Source organism: Schistocerca americana, chromosome 3, assembly GCF_021461395.2.
Source record: "Schistocerca americana isolate TAMUIC-IGC-003095 chromosome 3, iqSchAmer2.1, whole genome shotgun sequence".
Lineage (NCBI taxonomy): Eukaryota > Metazoa > Arthropoda > Insecta > Orthoptera > Acrididae > Schistocerca > Schistocerca americana.
Window position 1 is genome coordinate 583933946 of NC_060121.1, and position 23133 is coordinate 583957078.

Sequence of the window (23133 nt, forward strand, 5' to 3'; positions counted from 1 at the left end):
CGTTTATTCTTATATGTGCGACTGGAACGGGAAAATCCTGCTGAGTACCTTCCGCCATGCACTCCGAAGTGATTTGCAGAGTATGTACGTAATGCAGCTGAAGATGAACGGGCTGGTCGTGAAACAGGTCCCATCATTATTTGCGCCCTGATATTTCTCTACAATGACAACAACTTCGTGCTTAAAGATTTAATGCACTACATCGTACGAACAACTGTTAGCAAATTCCTGCATTCCACTTGCAGAGGTAATCCACAACATGTTTGACTTTGTAACATTTGAGTCAGATGTTTTCGGATAGGAGTTTAAATTGACACACTTGTCCTCGCGAAAAGATATACTCTATGTTTAGCAATTTCTCTAGAGACCACACTGAAGGCACTCTGTGTGATATCAGGCTATGCATATGGCCGTATTCAAGGTGAATATAACATGAGACAAACTTCGGGTAATTCCTAACTGGAAAAGGAACAAGAAAATTGATATCAACATACTTCCGAAAATGGCCGGTGAGTCTACAAAAAATCAGTTCGCGTTATAGTGTACTAATTTAGTATTTAATTAATGCATTTGCCGTGTCAACCAAGACCAATACTTTCGGAAAGATACAGTTTTTCAGAGATGATAGAGTGTTAGTGTTTAACCTCAGACAAGTGAATCCTTACGTTCATTTTCACTAGTTTTGGTTCACGAATTTTCAAGAAATTGTTCTTGCTTACTTAATCTTGGCTCAGCGGTTTCTCCAACTTGTAGAGCACAAAAGAAGAGCAAAACAGCTCTTCGCGGCAGCCACGTAATTAACGTGCATGTCTATGTGCACATGAATAGATGTTCTGATGAACTGAAGGCGGAATTTCTTTTCCTTGTTGCTGAGTACTGTGAAGGGATCTCAAGGTGAAATGTATCTGACTCCCAATTTCATCCCAAAGTTGTTGGAATTGTCTGGCAATGCACCCGACTTCCTTCAAATCTTGATACAACAGCCCTTGCGGTCACAGGCATTTTTAATGATGGTACTGAAAGAATCTGATTCAAAACTGTTGTCTCACTGCGACCTTGGGCAGTGTGCTCATCAACGAAGTAAAGAGGAGACGTTTGCTGTCCACTCCAGATACGAAAGCTTGAACTGTAACCAGAGCAAGACACCACGTTAACTAACAGCGAAATCGAGACAGTCCAAAAGCAAAACAGGGTCGTTCTGGCACAGCGACATGATGGTAGGCAAAACCTTTCATATAGTGCTGAACAAGTGCCGCTACCGTCTGCTTATATTGCATTAGCGGCGCCGCCGCTGCTATTGGCGGGGATACTAAAGCCCCCTCCCCCCTACCAGTCGGCGCCGATAATGAACGGGCTAATTCCGGTGCTGGTGTGGGAGACGGGAAGTGTAGATGAGGGACTGAGTAGGCTGACCTTTTCTGGAATGGCCAACCTTGATGGCCTAGTGTGATCCTGCGTAAGCAATGGAGTTGGCAGAGCGCTGGATGTGGACGGCTGGAGTGGTACAACAGCTGCTAGAAGCAATCTGTTTGGTGGGGACGGTTCCATATCCGTGAGCTGCGGCACTCTAGCCCACGCTTACAAATGTCCAGCAATGTATGTACAAAACCTAAGTCAGTGCTAAACATTGTTTATTCGCAGTTAATATGTTCACTATAGTTAATGAAATAATAATGGTGACCTATCAAGTGAATGTTTATCAAGGGCGACAGATACAACTCGTAAGTGTGATACTAAATGTTTGGGTTTTTAATGGGTTGTGTTATTCTGATGGTTGTAGGATTGTATGTGGCGTTATATCATGTCTGTTTTAGCTATAATCAAACTTTCTCTAGTTGAGAAAGCCACATGAAAAACGAGTGATTGTAGGACAATGAAACTTTGTGGAAATATTTGTAAGAAGATGGACAAGGGACTGACGAATAAGACGTTGAAAGACATTTTTTTCCACATTTGAAGGTAACACTTGTTAACTGCGTACCTATTTACTTTTCATGCTACAAACAACGTTCATTGTGATGAAAATCTGCATCCACGACAGCCTGGAACCGCACTGGAGATAACATTTCACAATCATTCGCACCGCTTTTCGAATGGTGGACAGCAGAATATTCAGCTGTCGTGATAAGGCTCGTGCACTGCTTGAAGATCGCACATAGCGTCCAGCATTCTCACCCATGGCAAAGAGTAACTTCTATAGCAATTCGTGCCACAATTGGCCGTCGGTCTCTCCGTGGAGCAATTCCCAAATAGCCATTTAATTCCAACTTCCGAATCGTGCTCTTCAACCCCGGTGCGGAAGGAGAACCACTCCGTATTTCTTTAATGTGAAGAGCAGCTTTACGAGTAAAACTCTGCTCACCTCGCCCAGACTCATGTTGAGTGTCTGCAACTGTATATCACATTGATGCTTTTGTTTCAACTCCTACGTCGCGATACCAGTACCGGGGCCAAACATCAAGTCAACGCACTGACACTACTAACATCGCAAATTTTGCTGCGCACAGCCTGAACATCATTCCTATAAAGTTGGCTACCCATACAGTAAATATTTTTTAGTGCGCACTGGCTCAAGCAGTGAATTAACATCATGTAATACGTTCGCTTGTCTTCCTGAGTACTATATTTTTCGGTATTTAGATATTCTATATACAGTGTTGTTCGAGTAGACAATGGTCATGCTTTCTATTTGTTCCTGGGATATCGCTCACACGGTATAAAGTAATTAGTCTTTGTAATCCGCGTCAACCATCCGAGCAGCAATTATTTTGAACGTTTATGCGTTATCACTTTACAGCACTTGTATATTATATGTTGGTAACACGACAGTGAGTGTCCGATCTGTCTTACGGTCTGCATTCCCAAGTAGGAAACTCGCTATTTAGTGAAAAATTATGGCGGTGTTACTATCTGACGTCACTGTGAACAAAGTTTCTGTCCTTAATTAATCTCATCCAGCCCTCGCCGAACACGCACTTTAAGTAACTCAACGTTCCCACCATCGGACTGAGCCCTGTTCAGCGGTTTTACATATTCGGGAAAGGGACTTACCTTGGCATTTTTATTTAGAAATTAGTTTTGAGCGACCTTTGATGTAACATACGTGCTGTTTTTTATGACTGCACTCTTAACTGTTGTCAACTCAACTTTCCTTTGAAATAGCTTTTATCAGAATCTATCTATTAATATACCTATCTATTAATAAACCAAACATGAACGTATAATAGGTAAAATGGACATGTAGTAAAAAAAATTGACGTAAAAATTATGGGGCCTCCATACTATACATCGTAGAAACAGGTGAGCTTCCATAGAAAGAGTTATCCCTATACGTTTGTTTTATTATGGAAAAGTACGGTGTACTTTACTTGTGTTTTATCATTCTCCAGGCTTTATTTAAAGTATCGGTTTCTCCATAGTCTCTCTGCAAGGAATGATTGCTGATGTGTTTCGGAATGTGTGGAAATTCCTAACAAGAATTCCGTTACTCAGATTATTTCCTGGGTAGTAAGTTACAGATGACCGTCTAAGAAACATTTTTTAACTTCCGTGGTTTACTGAGATCGAGTTTTGTTTTAGAAATTAACATTTTCAGATCTTCGTCTGGATTAGGGACATGCACTGAACTGAAAAATTAGAAAACCCCAGTATCAAGTAGATGGGGTTGTTTGGAACGCTTTGTAAAGAAAAATGTTGAAAATTAAGCGCAAGGATACACGAAATGAGCAAGTATTAAGGAAAGCTGCCACAGGAGAATCTTTACCAAAAGAACAAACAGATTAATAGGCATCTCTTACGACGCGTGAGAATTGTTAAATAGTCGCAGAATGAAACGGTAGAGAGAATAATACTGCAGGGAAGGAAAGAAATGAGGATAAGTGAAACAGAATATCGAATATCTTTCGTCTTTTTCCAGTCCTATAACCCGTATCTTCACGGAGTCGGAATGTTAGCTACTGGATTTGGCAATGTTCATTGGCACAGGGTGGTCGGATGCCTTTCATGTGCAGCCTTGATGATCAATTTTATCTCGTTTCTAGACCAAAATTAACAAACGTTATACGATCATACTTCAACAAATAAATTACATATTATTATGGCAGGCCATCTGAATTTTACTGATGCTGCACTACACTTCAAAACTACACAGATACATGACAAAGTCTCAACATAGTCACCAAGTATCCGCATATAACATTCAGAATATTCTTTCAATCGTTCAGTTTCCGTAACAATAGAAATCCCATCCTTGGTCACGGAGGCAATCGAGAACCGCTGTGCGAAAGTCATCATTGCTGGATACTCTCTTTCCCTTAAGATGCTCTTTCAGCTTGCTGAAAAGATGGACGTCACACAGTGGTGACCGAGCGAGGTGGTGCAGTGGTTAGCACACTGGACTCGCATTCGGGAGGACGACGGTTCAATCCCGTCTCCGGCCATCCTGATTTAGGTTTTCCGTGATTTCCCTAAATCGTTTCAGGCAAATGCCGGGATGGTTCCTTTGAAAGGGCACGGCCGATTTCCTTCCCCATCCTTCCCTAACCCGAGCTTGCGCTCCGTCTCTAATGACCTCGTTGTCGACGGGACGTTAAACACCACTAACCTAACCATACAGTGGTGGATGTGGACTTCCCAGTCATCATCGCTCACACCTGTGCGGTCTCGATCAAAACGTTGGCACCGTTTGACTAATGTTGGAAGCGTAATTTCCTGTGGTCCATATACCTCCCGAATTTCACGGTGAATCTGTGTGCTCTTTAGACGTTTTGGCATCAATATTTGCCCAGCGCACTTTCAGCTTGAGAATACCTTTCCAATTGTCCCACCATTTCAAATGCACACTGTGACGCACCTGTTATGCCTACTGCAGCAGAACTTTGTCTCCAGGAAACACGCCACTCATGTTGTCCAGTGCTCTTAGCATGTGACGACATATGTACCTCTTTTTCGTAAGTCCCTACATAACAATGCACTCGTGTTCTCAAGTGATTTCGAACGCCCATAAAAAAAGTACATGGTTCCATTTAAAAGTGGTTTTTTTAATATCTCGCTATACAACAAACTTATTTAATTCTCTGCCTATTGTGATTTGCAGAAAACCTCGTTACGATATGTTGAACCATTAACAGAGTGAAAGGAGTGCAGCTTCTAGATGCTTTCCCCTATTGCAGTAGCCGGCCGGTGTGGCCGTGCGGTTCTAAGCGCTTCAGTTTGGAACCGTGTGACCGCTACGGTCGCAGGTTCGAATCCTGCCTCGGGCACGGATGTGTGTGATGTCCTTAGGTTAGTTACGTTTACGTAGTTCTAAGTTCTAGGGGACTGATGACCTCAGATGTTAAGTCCCATAGTGCTCAGAGCCAGAGCCTATTGCAGTAAAATCCACAACCTTAAGATTTATTAGCCGCCAAATTCGCCTACATAAAAAATTTAGAAGCAAGGAAGGAAGGAAGGAACCATGGATAACAGAAGAAATACTTCAGTTGATCGGCGAAAGAAGGAAGTAAAAATACGTTCAAGAAAAATCAGGAGTGCGGAAATAGAAGTCACGTAGGAATGAAATAAATAGAAAGTGGAGGGAAGTTAAAGTCGAAACGGCTATATGAAAAATATAAAGAAATCGAAAAAGAAATGATTGTCAGAAGGACTGATTCAGCATATAGAAAAGTCAAAGTCATTTTCGGTGAAATTAAGAGCAAGGGAGATAACATTAAGAACATAATGAGAATGACGCTGTCAAATACACAGAAGAGAGCGGACAGAGGGAGAAAGAACATTGAAGGCCTCCATGAGGGGGTGGACTTGTCTGATGACGTCCTGATAGGTGAAGAAACAGAAGTCGACATGGAAGAGATAGGGGAGCCAGAATTACAATCAGAGTTCAAAAGAGCTTTGGACGACTTAAGATCAGATAAAGCAGAAGGCATAGACAATATTCCGCCGGAATTTCTAAAATCATTGCGGGAAGCGGCAACAAAACGAATATTCACTTTTGTGAGTAGAATGTATGAGACCGCCGATATAACATCAGACATTCGAAAATCATCATTCACACAAGTCCGAACATAGCAAGAGCCGCCAAGTCGATTGTTATCACTTCTCAGCTTAACAGCTCATGCAACCAAGGTGCAGACAAGATTAATGTACGAAAGAATGGAAAGAATCGAAAACCTCTTAGATAACCTTCAATGTGGTTTTAGGAAAGGTAAAGGCACCAGAGATGCTGTTCCGACGTTGCGTTGATAATGGAAGCAATAATAAATAGAGATAAAGATATGTTCACAGGATTCGTCGACGTGGAAAAAGATTTGACAATGTAAAATGCTACAAGATACTCAAAATTCTGAATAAAATAGTGATAAGGTATACGGAAACACTTATAATATATGTAAAAACTAAGGGAGAACAATAAGATTAGAAGATCAAGAACGAAGTGGTCGGTTTAAAAAGGGTGTAATACAGGGATGTAGTCTTTCATCCCTACTGTCCAATCTACGCATAGATGAAGCAATTACGGAAATGAAAGAAAGGTTCAGGAATTGGATTAAAATTCAGGGCGAAAGGTTATCATTTATGAGATCCGCTGATGACATTGCTACACTGCCGGCCGCTGTGGTCGAGCGGTTCTAGGCTCTTCAGTCCGGAACCGCGCGACTGTTACGGGCGCAGGTTCGAATCCTGTCTCGGGCATGGATGTTTGTGATGTCCTTAGGTTAGTTAGGTTTAAGTAATTCTAAGTCTAGGGAACTGATGACCTCAGATGTTGAGTCCCATAGTGCTTAGAGCCATTTGAACCATTGCTACATTATGTGATCAAAAGTATCCGGACATCCCAAAAAACATACTTCTTTCATATTAGGTGCATTGTGCTGCCACCTACTGCCAGGTACTCCACATCAGCAACCTCAGTAGTCATTAGACATCGTGAGGGAGCAGAATAGGGCGCTCCGCGGATCTCACGGACTACGAATGTGGTCAGGTGACTGGTTTCACTTGTGTCCTACACCCGTAATTGAGATTTACACACTCCTAAACATCCCTAGGTGCACTTTCTCCGATGTGATAGTGAAGTGGAAACGTGAAGGGACACCTACAGCACAAAATCGTACAGGCCGACCTCGTCTGTTGATTGACAGAGACCGCCGACAGTTGAAGAGGGTCGTATTGTGTAATAGGCAGACATCTATACAGACCATCACACAGGAATTCGAAACTGCATTAGGATCCACTGCAAGTACTATTATCGTTTGACGGGAGGTGAGAAAACTTGGATTTCATGGTCGAGCGGCTGCTAATAAGCCACACATCACGCCGGTAAATGCCAAACGACGCCTCGCTTGGTGTAAGGAGCGTAAACGTTGGACGACTGAACAGTGGAAAAACGTTGTGTGGAGTGGCTGATTACGGTATACAATGTGGCTATGCGATGGCAGAGGTATGGCGAATGGCCGGTGAATGTCATCTGCCAGCGTGTGTAGTGCCAACAGTAAAATTCGGAGGCTGTGGTGTTATATTGTGGCCGTGTTTTTCACACCTTGTTGTTTTGCGTGGCACTATCACAGCACAGGCCTACATTAATGTTTTAAGCACCTTCGTGCTTCTCACTGTTGAAGAGCAATTCGGAAATGGCGACTGAATCTTTCAACACGATCGAGCACCTGTTCATAATTCAAGGGCTGTGGCGGAATGGTTACACGACAATAACATCCCTGTAATGGACTGGCCTGCACAGTGTCCTGACATGAATCCTATAGAACACCTATGAGATGTTTTGAAACGCCGACTTCGTGATAGGCCCCACCGATACCTTTCCTCAGTGCAGCACTCCGTGAAGAATGGGCTGCCATTCCCCAAGATACCTTCCAACACTTGATTGAACGTATTCCTGCGAGAGTGGAAGCTGTCATCAAGGCTAGGCTAACACCGTATTGCATTCCAGCATTACCGATGGAGGGCTCCACGAACTTGTAAGTCATTTTCAGCCAGGTGCCCGGATACTTTTGATCACATAGTGTATTTTTAGTGAAAATGAAGAAGAATTACAAGATCTGCTGAATGGAATGAACAGCTAACGAGTACAGAATATGGACTGAGAGTAAATCGAAGAAATATGAAAATAATGAGAAGTATCGGGAATGAGAACAGCGAGAAACATCGGGACTGGCGATCGCGAAGTAGACGAAGTTATTGAATTCTGCTACCTAGACAGCTAAATAACCCATGACGGACAGAGCAAGGAGGGCAATAAAAGCAGACTAGCACTGAAAAATAGTGCATACCTGGCCAAGAGAAGCCTTAACCCGTGGAAGAAATTACTGGTAACGTCTGTTTCTAGCATTGCATTGTATGGTAGTGAGACATGGATTGTAGGAAAATTGGAACATAAGAGAACAGAAACACATGATAATTGGTGCTACAGAACAATGTTGAAAACAAGGTGGACTGGTAAGGTAAGTAATGAAGAGTTTCTCCGCAGAATCGTTGGTGATGAAAGGAATATATGAAAAACACTGATGAAAAGAAGGGACAAGGTGGTAGGACTTCTGTTAAGACATCAGGGAATAACATCCATGGAACAAGAGAGAACTGTAGAGGGTAGGAACTGTAGAGGAAGACAAATATTGGAAAACGTGCAACAATTAAGGACGTTGATTGCAAGTGCTACTCAGAGATGAAAAGTTTGCCACAAGAGAGGAGTTCGTGGCGAGCCGCATCAAACAATTCAGAAGACTGGCATTTCTAAACTTTACCAACTGCCAGAATGCTGCAGAATAAAAATAGATCAGCAGCTTGTTTTACGGGTAGAACGTAACATAGACCACATAGGACGTACAGTAGAGAATTAATGTCGTTCTGTAATGACCGTTCTATGAGGTGTATTTAATGTTGTTGAGTCGGCCATAGTGCCACTGCAGAAGCACTTTTTGTACGAAGGCCATCGACTTTATTGTCACACTTGCGATACTAATGGTTTGAAAACAGAGACAGGTGTCCGAAACCAGTCACTATAAAGGAATAAGAGAAGATACTTCTCAAAGCAACTTATGACGGAGCTACAACGATTTAGCCGGCCGCGGTGGTCTAGCGGTTCTAGGCGCGCAGTCCGGAACCGCGCGACTGCTACGGTCGCAGGTTCGAATCCTGCCTCGGGCATGGATGTGTGTGATGTCCTTAGGTTAGTTAGGTTTAAGTAGTTCTAAGTTCTAGGGGACTGATGACCACAGATGTTAAGTCCCATAGTGCTCAGAGCCATTTCAACCTTTTTTTTTTTACAACGATTTATTTCAATTTTAAAATTCACTGTGCTTAATTAATGAGGCAGAGAGTAGCATATAGTAGGACTGTGCTGTTTTAGTTGCGAAGATGCGGGAAAGATGGTGACTCTCCTTGGTGAGCTTTGTCTGCGACAAATTCGGCAACGTTATATAGTATGGCTACGAAGCGAACGGTAAGTGGAAGGCGATTGACGCAGATATGAGGGCAACCGAGGACGTCAACCTCGAGCAGGTCCTGACGAATCTGCGGACCCACGCGAGTGTAATTTGGAGGAGCGGGTTAAAGAGGTGCTTGGGATGCAGGCCGCGAGCTCTCCAGTCACGGCAGGCGGCGGAGACAGTGCCCCGCACCAGCCACGGCTCCCTGCGACCCGCGAGGAGTGGGGCAGGTCTGCGAACCATCGCCGCTGCACCCAGCTGCGCAATGTTCGTGTCTGCCCCGGTGTCGGATAATGGGTGCAAGTTCGCTCTTCACTCCACTCTACTTGCGTCATTTGTGTCGGTGCAAAGCACTTTGTTCTATCACGTAGGGTGAACGCGAATAACGCCGACGAAATTTCGGAGTTTGTTCGATGATACTTTGCTACAGAGGGATCCGTGTCTCCGATGACTCGTTATAAATTGAATTTCATTTCATTTCATTTTATTTCTACGCCTCCCACCCTCCTCCCTCTATCTCTTTATCGGTACTGACTTAAAATATCTGTACAATAGTGCAAATGTTGGTGGTACGTGCAGTATGTCTTCTTTGGAAATTAACTTGTTCCATTTACTCTCGATACATTTTGTTGACAACAGTAATTCCCACTTTACACTTCGCCCTCAAGCCTTAATTCTGTATTGCTCAATTGTGTATGAGATTTGTTTTTCCAGAAGTGTTAGCTGCACATTGGCAGCGATACAAAGCAGCACGGTTAGCTCTACTGCTCGAGAGTTTGCCGATATGCACCTCGTGTATCGGTTCGCTGAATGGAACTGAAGGGCAAAGCGGCGACACATACTGAGCTGTTACCGAAACGACGGCAGTCATCACGTTTTTACATTATCTTCTGATTTTTCTGGTACGTTTTTGTGATTGCGTCATACAGGCTTCTTCACTGTTGTGAAACTACTCTGAAGCGTTAAAGAAACTGGTGCAGACATGTGTATTCAAATACAGGGATACGTAAACAGGCAGAATCGTCGCTACGGTCGGCAATGCTTATATAAGACAACAAGTGTCTGGCGCAGTTGTTAGATCGGTTTCAGCTGCTACAATGGCAGTTTATCAAGATTTATGTGAGTTTCAACGTTATGTTACATTCGGCGCACGAACGATGGGACACAGCATCTCCGAGGTAGCGATGAAGTGGGGATTTTCTTGAACGACCATTTCACGAGTGCACCGTGAATTGCAGGAATCCGGTAAAACATCAAATCTCCGGCATCGCTGCCGCCGGAAAAAGATCCTGCAAGAACGAGACCAACGACGACTGAAGAGAATCGTTCAACGTCAAAGAAGTGCAACCCTAACGCAGATTGCTACAAATTTCAGTGCTGGCCCATCAACAACTTCCTGCGTCTGAACCATTCAATCAAACATCATCGATATAGGGCTTTCGGTGCCGCAGACCCACTCGTATACCCTTCATGACTGCACGACATAAAGCTACACTCCTCACCTGGGCCCATCAACACCGACACTGGACTGTTAAAGACTGGAAACACGTTGCCTGGTCGGACGAGTCTCGTTTCAAACTGTATCGAGCGGACGTTTACGGGTATGAAGACAACCTCATGAATCCATGAACTCTGTATGTCAGCAGAGGACTGTTCAAGCTGGTAGAGGCCCTGTATTGGTGTGGGACGTGTGCTGTTGGAGTGATTTGGGATCCCTGATACGTCTAGATACGACTCTGACTGGTGACACGTACGTAAGCATCCTGTCTGATCGCCTGCATCCATTCATGTCCATTGTGCATTCCGATGGATTTTAGCAATTCCAACATGACCATGCGACATCCCACACGTCCAGAATTACTACAGACTGGATCCAGGAACACTCTTCTGAGTTTAAACACTTCCGCTGGTCACCAGACCTTACACACGTGAACATTACTGAACATATCTGGGATGCCTTGCAACGTGCTATTCAGGAGAGATCTCCACCCTTTCCACTCTTACGGATTTATGGACAGCCCTGCAGGATTCATGGTTTCAGTTCCCTCCATTCTACTTTAGATATTAGTCGAGTCCCTATCACATCGTGTTGAATCATTCCTGCATGCTCGTGGAGGCCATACATGGTATTAAGCATGTGTGCCAGTTTCTTTGGCTCTTCAGTGTATATTCACAGAAATAAAGGTACTTGGGGTACAAAACGAATAAATCGCAGCTAAACGTTTGCTATTTCACGTGCCAGCAGAGACCACGGGTCCCTTGTACCAAAATACTCAGGAAATACATATGAAAAATCTCCGAAATTTTGTCGCTGAAGGTCAGTATCACACTGTTCCTCTGCGAATGGCGCCGTTCGTGGTTCACATCCTATCAGCTTGACGGATCACTATCGCGTTTTATGATTTCCACTCTACTTCTTACTCCTTTTATTTTGCAATTCAGAGTCACGTGAAATTATTCATATTTCACTCATATGCGCCATATTTTCTGCCCTGTAAGCCCTTCAGCAAAAGAATCGAACACATTCTGATGTACAGAGATCTGGAAACCAAATTAGGTGGCAGATGGGGTGTACGTTTGAACCATTCCTTCACTGACACATACAGGGTACCAAGCAATTCAGTATTACTGGGTAGAATGAGAGTGTGGGGGAGGGCGGTGGGTACGCTTAAGCGTGTGAGCGGTGCCCACGACCATCTTATAAGGTGGGACGGAAATTTAAAATCAGTAAATAAAAGAAATATTACACACACACACACACACACACACACACACACACACGTCCCATTTATCTTGACCACCCTCAATAACTGTTTGTCCAGATGCAAATTACAAAATGTTTCAAGCAAATGTTCTTTAGCCGTCAGGGGGACGTCAATCAGCATGACTGCCATAGTTGTAGCTTTGTTTTTTACAAAGATATGAACAGCGGTATGAGTTACTTAAATGGCACCCTGTATTATTTATTCGGTAATTCATTTCCTCTCCTAAAGACCTATTCAAAAATGTATCACAGTGTACAATTCACTGAAACACGATGTTATTAATTACATAACACGACATTGACGTTGACGCTCCCAGCGCTTAGTGCAGGTACTCGGGGTAGTGGAACACATCCACGTGCTGACGTTGACAGAAGACAAATGTAAACATAAGTAGAATGCACACCCGTCATTGCGTCAACCGTCGTCAGTTGATGTACACCAACGAAGAGAAGGTAGAAAGGCCACTCATCTATGGGGGGGATGGCCGAGCAGTTCTAGGCGCTTCAGTCTGGAAACGCGCGACCGCTACGGTCGCAGGTTCGAATCCTGCCTCGGGCATGGATGTGTGTGATGTCCTTAGGTTTAGGTGTAAGTAGTGCTAAGTTCTAGAGGACTGATGACCTCAAATGGTAAGTCCCAGAGACGTTAAGTCCTCAGAGCCATTTGAGCCATCTATGGGGAATGGAAGTTAGCAGAGCAGTAACTGCAGTACTGCTTTCTTATGTACGGGTACATTTAGTACAGTAGTTATGCATTTTAAATACCGTTGTGCGTAGTAGGCTTATAGTAAAGGCTGTCCATCCTACAAACTGCATCCACATAACGTTTCTTTTATTGTTGTTGTTGTTTAAGGTAGGCGAAATGCTATACAGGCAGCGGAACTGTACAGATAGCGATATCCTGGCCAGAACCCACCTTCCCGACGGATGTTTTCTCATCTTGTTGCTACTTTTCAGGAAAAGGGAAGCTTCAACCCACGACAACGCAGTCGTCGTAGCACTCGCACAGACGAAGCTGCCCAAGTTACTGTTCTACCTTCCGATGCTCTGAATCCACATGTGAGCAGACGACAGCTTGAACACGAGACTGGCATTCCTGAAACCAGTGTACATCATATTCTTACATGTCATCGCTTCCATCCTTACCATGTACACCTACATCAAGAATTGCATGGGAATAATTTCCAGAATCGTGTACACTTCTGTCAGTGGGCATCGCAGCAAACCCTCGCCAACCAGAACATCTTCTCCAATTTGCCATTTACCGATGAATGTTCCTTCTCAAACAAAGGACAGGTAAATACAAGGAACATGCATTATTGGTCCAGCGACAACCCACGATGGCTTAGACAGGTGGACCATCAGCGTCAATGGAGAGTTAACGTCTGGTGCGGGATGCTCGGTACTACAATTATTGGCCCTTATTTCATCAGTGGAAGGCTAAACAGCACAGCGTATGCCAACTTCCTCAGCCAAATTCTTCCTCCTCTTCTGACTGAAATTCCGCTGAGAACCAGAATGCTTATGTGGTATCAACACGGTGGATGTCCAACACAATGCCTTGCGTGCACGTCGTGTTCTGAACCGAAGGTATCCTGCCAGGTGGAATGATCGAGGAGGAGCTGTTACTTAGCCTGCTAGGTCTCCAGATTTAAATCCTCTGGACTTTTTTCTTTGGTGATGCATTAAAGACGTTCTCTATCGCGATATTCCAACAACTCCAGAGGACATGCAGGAACGTATCGTGCTTGCTTATAATTCTCTTCAGAAGGCAACACTGGAACCAGTAAATAATTCTTTCATACAACGAGTGCACCACTTTGAGCACCATTGAATGTTCTACTCCTGGGAATTGTTACAGGAGAGTCAAAGTCAATTTTGTGTTATTTTCTTACTTGCTTTTCATTTGTTTTCTGACAACTCCAGCAAGTGGACGAGTTTGTGATTCATGGCTCAAAGTCAATGTTGTGTTATGTAATTAATAACGTTGTGTTTCAGTGAATGTTACACTGTGATACTTATTTGAATAGGTGTTTAGGGGAGGAAATGAATTACCGAATTAAAAATATAGGGTGCCATTTAAAAAAGTCATACGGCTGTTCATATCTTTGTAACAAACAAAGCTACATCGAAGGCAATAATGCTGATTGACGTCCCCCTGACGGCGAAAGAATATTTGCTTGAAATATTTTGTAGTTTCCATCTGGACAAACAGTTATTTAGGGAGGTCAAGATAAATGGGTCACCCATATATATATATATATATATATATATATATATATATATATATATATATATATGGGTTCCCTGATATGTGTCGACAAACTTCGAGCGGTGTACTGAAAAGCATTAGATAATTTACAGGGGTCCAGGAGAAAAATAAATTGAAGATGGAAATCCACATCCGAAACCATCATCCACTGAGGCAACAGAGCATTCATAGGGAACAAGGCCTTTTCATGAAGCAGCTAGCTCCATCTTCTGCACTAGCAAGCAGTCGCGATCACTGAAGAACAAACAACAATTGAACAATTTGAGGCGTTCCACCCATGGTCCATCAGCGCACAAAGTTACATTTTCTGCTGAAAGTGTGACCTAGACGCAGGAGTCGGCGCTGGAGCCTATAACTTTGACGGTCTGCAGCGTCGTTGGATGACGTTTCCGGACACGGGTTCCTATCCTGGATTTGATCCTGAAGACATCCTCTCTAGCCCCTCGAAGTTTCTCCCAGCATTTCTGGTACACACTGTATATACCGAGACTAAGAGCTATCAGGCGCATACTCTCTGATGTTTCGGCAGATATTTGCCGTTTCGTTATTGCAGTGTGCCTTTGGTGTCATCCCAAACAACCACTGCTTATCACGTTTCCACACAACGCAGAGCGTTGATGGTGAGTATCGGCCGGTTTTCTAATACAAACAAAACTATTTTTAAAGCAGAATTTTAGATGCCCATTCTATAAAACGGTCCCAAATTAGTCTAGTCTATATGTGTTAAACAGGGACATAGAAGTACGAAGAATAATGAGCACATCAGCGGCGACAGCAGTGCCCTGGCCCGTACTGACTGCTACCGGCAGTTTATCGTAGTCCGCTGGCCACTAAACTCCCTGGCCGCAAACCCAGTCGAGAATCTGTGGGACAACCTCTAGCCGGATGTCGGCGCGTTGGATCCTCCACCGAGAAAGCTAACTCAGCTGTCCATGGCATTGGATCCGGCATGGCTTTTCATCCCCGTACTGCAAAAGGTGATAAATCAGGCTTTTGACAGATGGTCATGTTAATGTGACTGGACAGTGTAGATGACCTTTTAAGTATATCAAGTAATCTGAAAGGAAGGGAGATCGTGATGAGTTAAAGTTCTGAGTCAGCGTCTTAGGCGTGGTCCAAGTAGACCTAATGATATAGCCCTGGGCACGTGAACCTAGTGTCCATATTCGATTCTCAGTCTGTGCCCCCTTTAGCTTTGCCTCGAATAGCCATTTCAGTATCTTCACTCGCTCGTTGTCAATTACTTCGTCAGCGACACACTGTCCTCTTCCAGAGCGGTGACGAAATGTGGTGCCCTTTATGACAATATAAAAAGGGAAAGAAATACCAGAGCAGTAGCAAAAAATACTCTCCATCTTAAAAAATGTTATGTGTCTGGTATGATAAAGGACGCGCTGCGTATACTGGTTTGCCTCTCAGGAATAGTACACGGCTGCAGCTACATATCGCCAGCAACTCAGACACTACTGAAGATACCAGTCGTAGAACACTGTATCTTATGTTCACACCCGGATAGCGAAAATAGCTGTTGGCGTACTACATCGATAGAAGATTCCACATTCTTCGTGCTCTACAGTTCTTGTGGCTCAGAAATTCACTTTTCCCTCTTATTTAAGTGATTGTATTGGCAACAAAGATGGTTTCAGGACATGTTCAAACGATATTGTGAACAGAATTTTATAGCCGTGAACTCGAGAAACTGTCTACATCTTCATCTGGATCTGCACTCGGCAAACCACATACGTTATGTGGCAGAGAGTACCAAAAATGTTCAAATGTGTGTGAAATCTTATGGGACTTAACTGCTAAGGTCATCAGTCCCTAAGCTTACACACTACTTAATCTAAAGTATCCTAAGGACAAACACACACACCCATGCCCGAGGGAGGACTCGAACCTCCGCCGGGCTCAGCCGCACAGTCCATGACTGCAGCGCTTAAGACCGCTCGGCTAATCCTGCGCGGCACAGAGAGTACCTCATGTACCATTGTCACTCACTGTCTCCACATACACGTAAACCATAATTACCAAGCAAACATTTGGGGTTACATTCGTCTGGTATGAGAAGCTCCCAGGGGGGTGCAGTAGGGGCCGAGCCGCACAATAACCCTGGGTTCGATGTGGGGCGACGGTGGGGTGAGTGGATTGCTGTAGCTTGTTGTGGGGTTGTGAACCACTGAGAGCTACGGCGGGGACGAAGCCTCTCCGTCGTTTCTAGGTCCCCGCTTCAGTACACACATGCCATTGTCACTTCCCCATTTCTTGTTCCGGAGCCAAAAGGCGCGCGAGGACAAATATAGTTGGTAAGAACAAGTGTGAGATTGAATCTCTAATTTTAACTTTACGATATCTTGCGAGGTACAAATATTGATTAATTTTTCTACGAAAGTACGCTCTCGAAATGCTAACAGTAAACCATACTGTCATGCTCAACACCTCTCTTGTAGTGCCCCCGACAGCCCCCCTCCCCCTCCCACGCTCGCCACTGGATTTGGATGAACATCTGTGTAAGGATTTCGTATTTCCTAAGCATACCCGCGAGGAAATGTGTTGCTATTAATTGGATCTTCGCTGTTCCCTTCATCAGTCGTAGCTGGTAACAATCCCGCGCTGAGGAAGAATACTCCATTAACTGTCTAATGAGAGTTTTGTGCGACAGCTCCTTCATGGGTGGACTTCTTGAGGGTTCTTCAAAAATGGCTCTGAGCACTATGCGACTTAACTTCTGAGGTCATCAGTCGCCTTGAACGTAGAACTAATTAAACCTAACTAACCTAAGGACATCACACACATCCATGTCCGAGGCAGGATTCGAACCTGCGATCGTTGCGGTCACCCGGTTCCAGACTGTAGCGCCCAGAACCGCACGGCCACTCCGGCCGGCGAGGGTTCTTCCAGAGAATCTCAGTGCGACGTCTGCATTTCCTACCACCAGCTTCTTGGAGTCGTCGGGCTAATGATCGCCCCGTCGACATACTCCTAAAATACGTACACGATACTACAGTGCCTGTGGTATTCAGAAATACGATGCACGTACTGCGGCGACTACGCCATAATGGTTGAATACTTGTAGAAATTTTGGTGTGTGCTGTCTGAGGCGCCTTGCCACGGTTCGTGCGGCTTCCCCCGTCGGAGGTTCGACTCAACCCTCGGGCACAAGTGTATGTGCTGTCCTTAGCGTAAGTTAGTTTACGTTAGATTAAGTAGTGTGTAAGCCTAGGGACCGATGACCTCAGCAGTTTGGTCCCATAGAAATTTACAATTTTTACAAATTTTGGTCTGGCCGTAACACGTGCTCGGGTGGCCTAATGGTAAGGCGACACCACACATTTTCATTCGTCATTCCATTATTCAGCTGATGTTTGTCCACGTCTCCAATTGCGAATGCATTTCATGTAGTCGTACATAATTTCCAGTGACTGTTCGTCAGTTGTGTAGTAGACAGTCACGGGACTTTCCTACTATGGGCAGTTCGTTTCATTTGTTTATGTTTAAGGTCAGCTGCCAGTCCCCTCCTTTAGGGTACGCACAAAGGTACTTCCCCGTAAGAACATTTCTCAGCCGGCCGCGGTGGCCGAGCGTCTCTAGGCTCTTCAGTCCGGAACCGTGCGACTGATACGGTCGCAGGTTCGAATCCTGTCTCGGGCATGGATTTGTGTGATGTCCTTAGGTTAGCTAGGTTCAAGTAGTTCTAAGTTCTAGGGGACTGAGGACCTCAGATGTTAAGTCCCATAGTGCTCAGAACCATTTGAACCATTTTTTAAATATTTCTCACCAGTAAGAACTACAGGCTGTGTTCTTATTGCTAGGCACACTTCCATTCCGATCACAAAGATAGTCTAATGCACCATACGCTCGTATTTTACTCATTATGTGGCAATGCGGCACTGTGTCGGACTCCGGAAGTCAAGGAATCCGGCACCCAACAAGGCGCTTCTGACTAGTGCCTTCTGCGTCTCATAGACGAAGTGAAAGATCTAGATGTCAGAATTTCTTGTTCTTCTAATTGCGAAATTCTTCACGATACTGACGTAAGTGATGTAGGCTTGCAGTTTGGTGCAACTGTTCGACTACCAGTCTTGAAAATGAGAATGACCTGTGCATTATTCCAATCACAATCTTCTTTCTTCCAGCTTCATACAGTACACTGCTGCAAGAAGAACAGCAATTGATTTTGCATACTCTCTGTATGATGTCATGGGTATCCACTCAGGTAAATTTGCTTTATCTCCTTTGAGCGATTTTTAGTTGATTTTCTGCGCCACGATCTCGATATCTGTCGATTTGGTGTTAGTGCGACTTCTCAAAATGAGGAACCGTAGTACGATCACACGCAGTGAAAAAGTTTCGAAAATGGAATTTAGTATTTCGATCTTCTCTCTGTTATCTTATGTTTTGGAGTAAGGTTCAAATGGCTCTGAGCACTATGGGACTTAACATCTGAGGTCATCAGTGTCCTAGAACTTAGAACTACTTAAACCCAACTAACCTAAGGACAGCACACACATCCATGCACGAGGCAGGATTCGAACCTGCGACCGGAGCGGTCGCGCGGTTCCAGACTGAAGCGCCTGGAACTGCTCGGCCACATTGGCCGGATTTGGAGTAAGTATGAACAGTGTTTGCAGGGAGAAAGTGATAGAATGAATATTAAACTGATGAATATTTCGCGAATAACTTTTCAATGAATTTCTTTCGAACGAAAGTATAAATTAGTAATTTATGAGTGTAGGGCATCCCTAATATAAATACTTATAGCAACTGGAAGACACGCAAAATTTTCCTTCAAATTAATATGTGCGTAATAACAATCTGTTGAGATTTCGTTCTCAGATGCAATCAGTGCTCTTAGAAACATTAAACGTTCGAGCCTTTATGACTGTAATCAATTAGAGGACGACTTGTGGTAGTATCACACCTTTTGTTCTGGATGAGCACTCTTCAAAGTAATAAAATCAAGTCCGCTTTATATATAATTGCTGGCAGTTCGTTAGTAACTTTGAGAACTGACGTTCATTCTGAAAACATGCCGAAATCAAAACAACAGCGCTTTCTGTACCCGCGTTTAATGGCGAATCTTTCTGGAATGCCACTGATTTAGTCAGGACTTGTAAGTCGTCCTTCTTATGCCGTCGACTGGGCTCACATCTGGCTCCAGTTAATAACGACCACTTTTCTTGCTTATTCTTTACACACATTTAACATCGTTTAACTTTTTTTCCATGCCGAAAATACCCTCCGCGAAAATTTCCTCCCTCCTCCCCCCCTTCCCCCACCAATCGGGAGGTCGTTGCTCGCAGACTTAATAACGGCACATCTACATGTTTATGAGCCCGCTGGACTCGCCCACGATCTGCATAAATCTGGCGGACTGAGAGCAGACGGCGCTTGTTGCGGCATCGGCAGGCTGGAGTGTCGCCCACGCCAGGGCAGGTGTCTCTGAAGAGTGGTGTAGTGACGTGTAAAGAAGTGAGCAAGCAAGGAACGATAGGGATTTACTTCCCGTCAACGCCGACGTGGAGAACGAGATCGGGCTGAACAAGAATGGGGAAGGTAATCAACCGTCTCCAATGAAAGGACACGACTGTGGAAACCATGCAAACGACTCAGGAAAGGTAGCTACGAAAGGCTCGGCTAGGTTAGTCTCTAGCCTCGGACCTGTGAATGTCTCTGACCAGATACCAGATATATATTTTCATTTTCTGAGCTAATTTATCGAAGTTTGAAATAGATGCCAATAAGGAGTCATCTTTGAGTCTTATTTGCAAAAAAAAAAAAAGTTATTTCAGTCTGAGGATTGCTGGCAGTTGCACAATACAGTGGTCAGGAGTTTCACAACCAGATGTCAGAGTTGCTGATGAGTCTTCAGGCATGTATGGTTGTGGTCGAAGAAACTTTTTGATTCCTGGCGTTTCATCCGGAGCTGCGCTGGACATCTTCGGAGGTGCTCCTGGCGACTGACGATTCGGACCTCGGAGAGCGACATAAATACTGTGTAAAGTGGGCGGCGTGGAATTTACTCGTCATCAGCAGAGACAATCTTTATCAGAGATAAAACTGCGCTATCGATTATCTCCTATCAGTGACAAAACTTATCCATCGATTCTGCAGAGCAGAGTCTGGGAACTATATAAACACTCAAAGTTTGGTCAGAAAACACTCTATCCATTAGAGCGAATAGCACGCCTGCCCGTGTAGATAACCCAAATGGCGCTCTATTACACTACTGGCCATTAAAATTACTACACCACGAAGATGACGTGCAACAGACGCGAAACTTAACCGACAGGAAGAAGATGCTGTGATATGCAAATGATTAGCTTTTCAGAGCATTCACACAAGGTTGGCGCCGGTGGCGACACCTACAACGTGCTAACATGAGGAAAGTTTCCAACCGATTTCTCATACACAAACAGCAGTTGACCGGCGTTGCCTGGTGAAACGTTGTTGTGATGCCTCGTGTAAGGAGGAAAAATGCGTACCATCACGTTTCCGACTTTGATAAAGGTCGGATTGTAGCCTATCGCGATTGCGGTTTATCGTATCGCGACACTGCTGGTGGCGTTGGTCGAGATCCAATGACTGTTAGCAGAATATGGAATCGGTGGGTTCAGGGGGGTAATATGGAACGCTATGCTGGATCCCAACGGCCTCGCATCGCTAGCAGTCGAGATGACAGGCATCTTATCCGCATGGCTATAACGGATCGCGCAGCCACGTCTCGATCCCTAAGTCAACAGATGGGGACGTTTGTAAGACAACAACCATCTTCACGAATAGTTCGACGACGTTTGCAGCAGCATGGACTATCAGCTCGGAGACCATGGCTGCGGTTACTCTTGACGCTGCATCACAGACAGGAGCGCCTTCGATGGTGTACTCAACGACGAACTTGGGTGCACGAATGGCAAAACGTTATTTTTTCGGATGAATCCACGTTCTGTTTACAGCATCATGATGGTCGCATCCGTGTTTGGCGACATCGCGGTGAACGCACATTGGAATCGTGTGTTCGTCATCGCCATACTGGGCGTGATGGTGTGGGGTGCCATTGGTTACACGTCTCGGTCACCTCTTGTTCGCATTGACGGCACTTTGAACAGTGGACGTTACATTTCAAATGTGTTACGACCCGTGGCTTTACCCTTCACTCGATCCCTGTGAAACCCTACATTTCAGCAGGATAATGCGCGCCGCATGTTGCAGGTCCTGTACGGGCCTTTCTGGATACAGAAAATGTTCGACTGCTGCCCAGGCCAGCACATTCTCCAGATCTCTCACCAATTTAAAACGTCTGGTCAATGGTGGCCGAGCAACTGGCTCGTCACAATACGCCAGTCACTACTCTTAATGAACTGTGGTATCGTGTTGAAGCTGCATGGGCACGCCATCCAAGCTCTGTTTGACTCAATGCCCAGGCTTATCAAGGCCGTTATTACGGCCAGAGGTGGTTGTTCTGGGTACCGATTTCTCAGGATCTGTGCACTCAAATTGCGTGGAAATGTAATCACATGTTAGTTCTAGTATAATATATTTGTCCAATGAATACCCGTTTATCATCTGCATTTCTTCTTGGTGTAGCAATTTTAATGGCCAGTAGCGTATATTCATAGACGGACCAATCAGTTGCAGACGCCGTGGCTGCCTTAGACTTCTCAGCTAGCAGAATTTAGGTCAGAGTAGTAACGACTTTGCCCCTTGGAAGCATGAGAAGCACAAAGGCAAATCAGGAAAGTGCATAGGCAGAAGAGCTAGAGTCCAATAGTCAACAACCTGTGTCCCCCAGCCCTGCCGCCTAGGCACTACCAATAAATCACAGGAGTACAGGGAATTCCATGGTCTAATAACAGCTTCACGTAACACTTGACGGCCTTTAACCATCTCAACCTAGATGGGGCAAAGCTGTGAGTGGGATGGCTTACAGGAATATTATCTGTTAATTCAATTTTACAATCTACTCCTTTAATTTCGCCTAATACGTCAGTGACCACATCCCAAAATTCTTCACATACATCCACAATGTGTTACCTCTGTTCAGCTGGTAAATGTTCAAGATCGTAAGTCTGGATATTGATACAAAACGAAATGGTAACATGGTTTCGATGCCCTGGCCGACCGTTCACTGCACGATCACAAAACGTAAAGACTCTCTGGCGTGCAAACTCAAAATAAAGTTTTTTCTGACTCCACTGAGGAAGTAGCCCAGCCTTACAGATGAAGTCAGTACCTGTAGTGACCGACACAGACAATTTACGTGCCACCATAAGTGGGAGTGTCAAATTAAACACCTTTCAGCCGTCAGTTTTCAACCTTATTTTATTGGGCAAAGAGTTTCAGCGTTTTACTACGCCGTCTCCAGGCCCTGTGTACGGACAACAATGGTACCAATATCAGATGGATAACCACAAAAAAAGGGGGGAGGGGGGGGGGCGTGGTGCAAGTCTTATATACAGTGGTAATATTGTCGCAGAAGATGCTGAGTAGTCCCGTGGTGTAGTGGTTATTAGTGGTTATGATACTAAACTATTGCATGAGGGTCGTGAGTTCAAAACTCACCTGCACTGTACAATTTTAATTTGTATATTCGGTTCGAGTACATTATAGAAGTATCCACAAATGTCAAGCATCATTGTACTGGAATGTTCTGTAGCTGTATATATACTGTA

General features: G+C 44.5%; 1 protein-coding gene and 1 non-coding gene across 2 annotated transcripts in view; both read left to right on the top strand.

Annotated features, from left to right (window-relative positions):
* The window catches only part of LOC124606241, a 473911-nt gene that overhangs the window by 207925 nt on the left and 242853 nt on the right, over positions 1-23133 (top strand). The window lies entirely within an intron of this gene.
* Trnaa-cgc lies at positions 4367-4439 on the top strand. Its single transcript has one exon. It is a non-coding gene; the product is annotated as a tRNA-Ala (tRNA).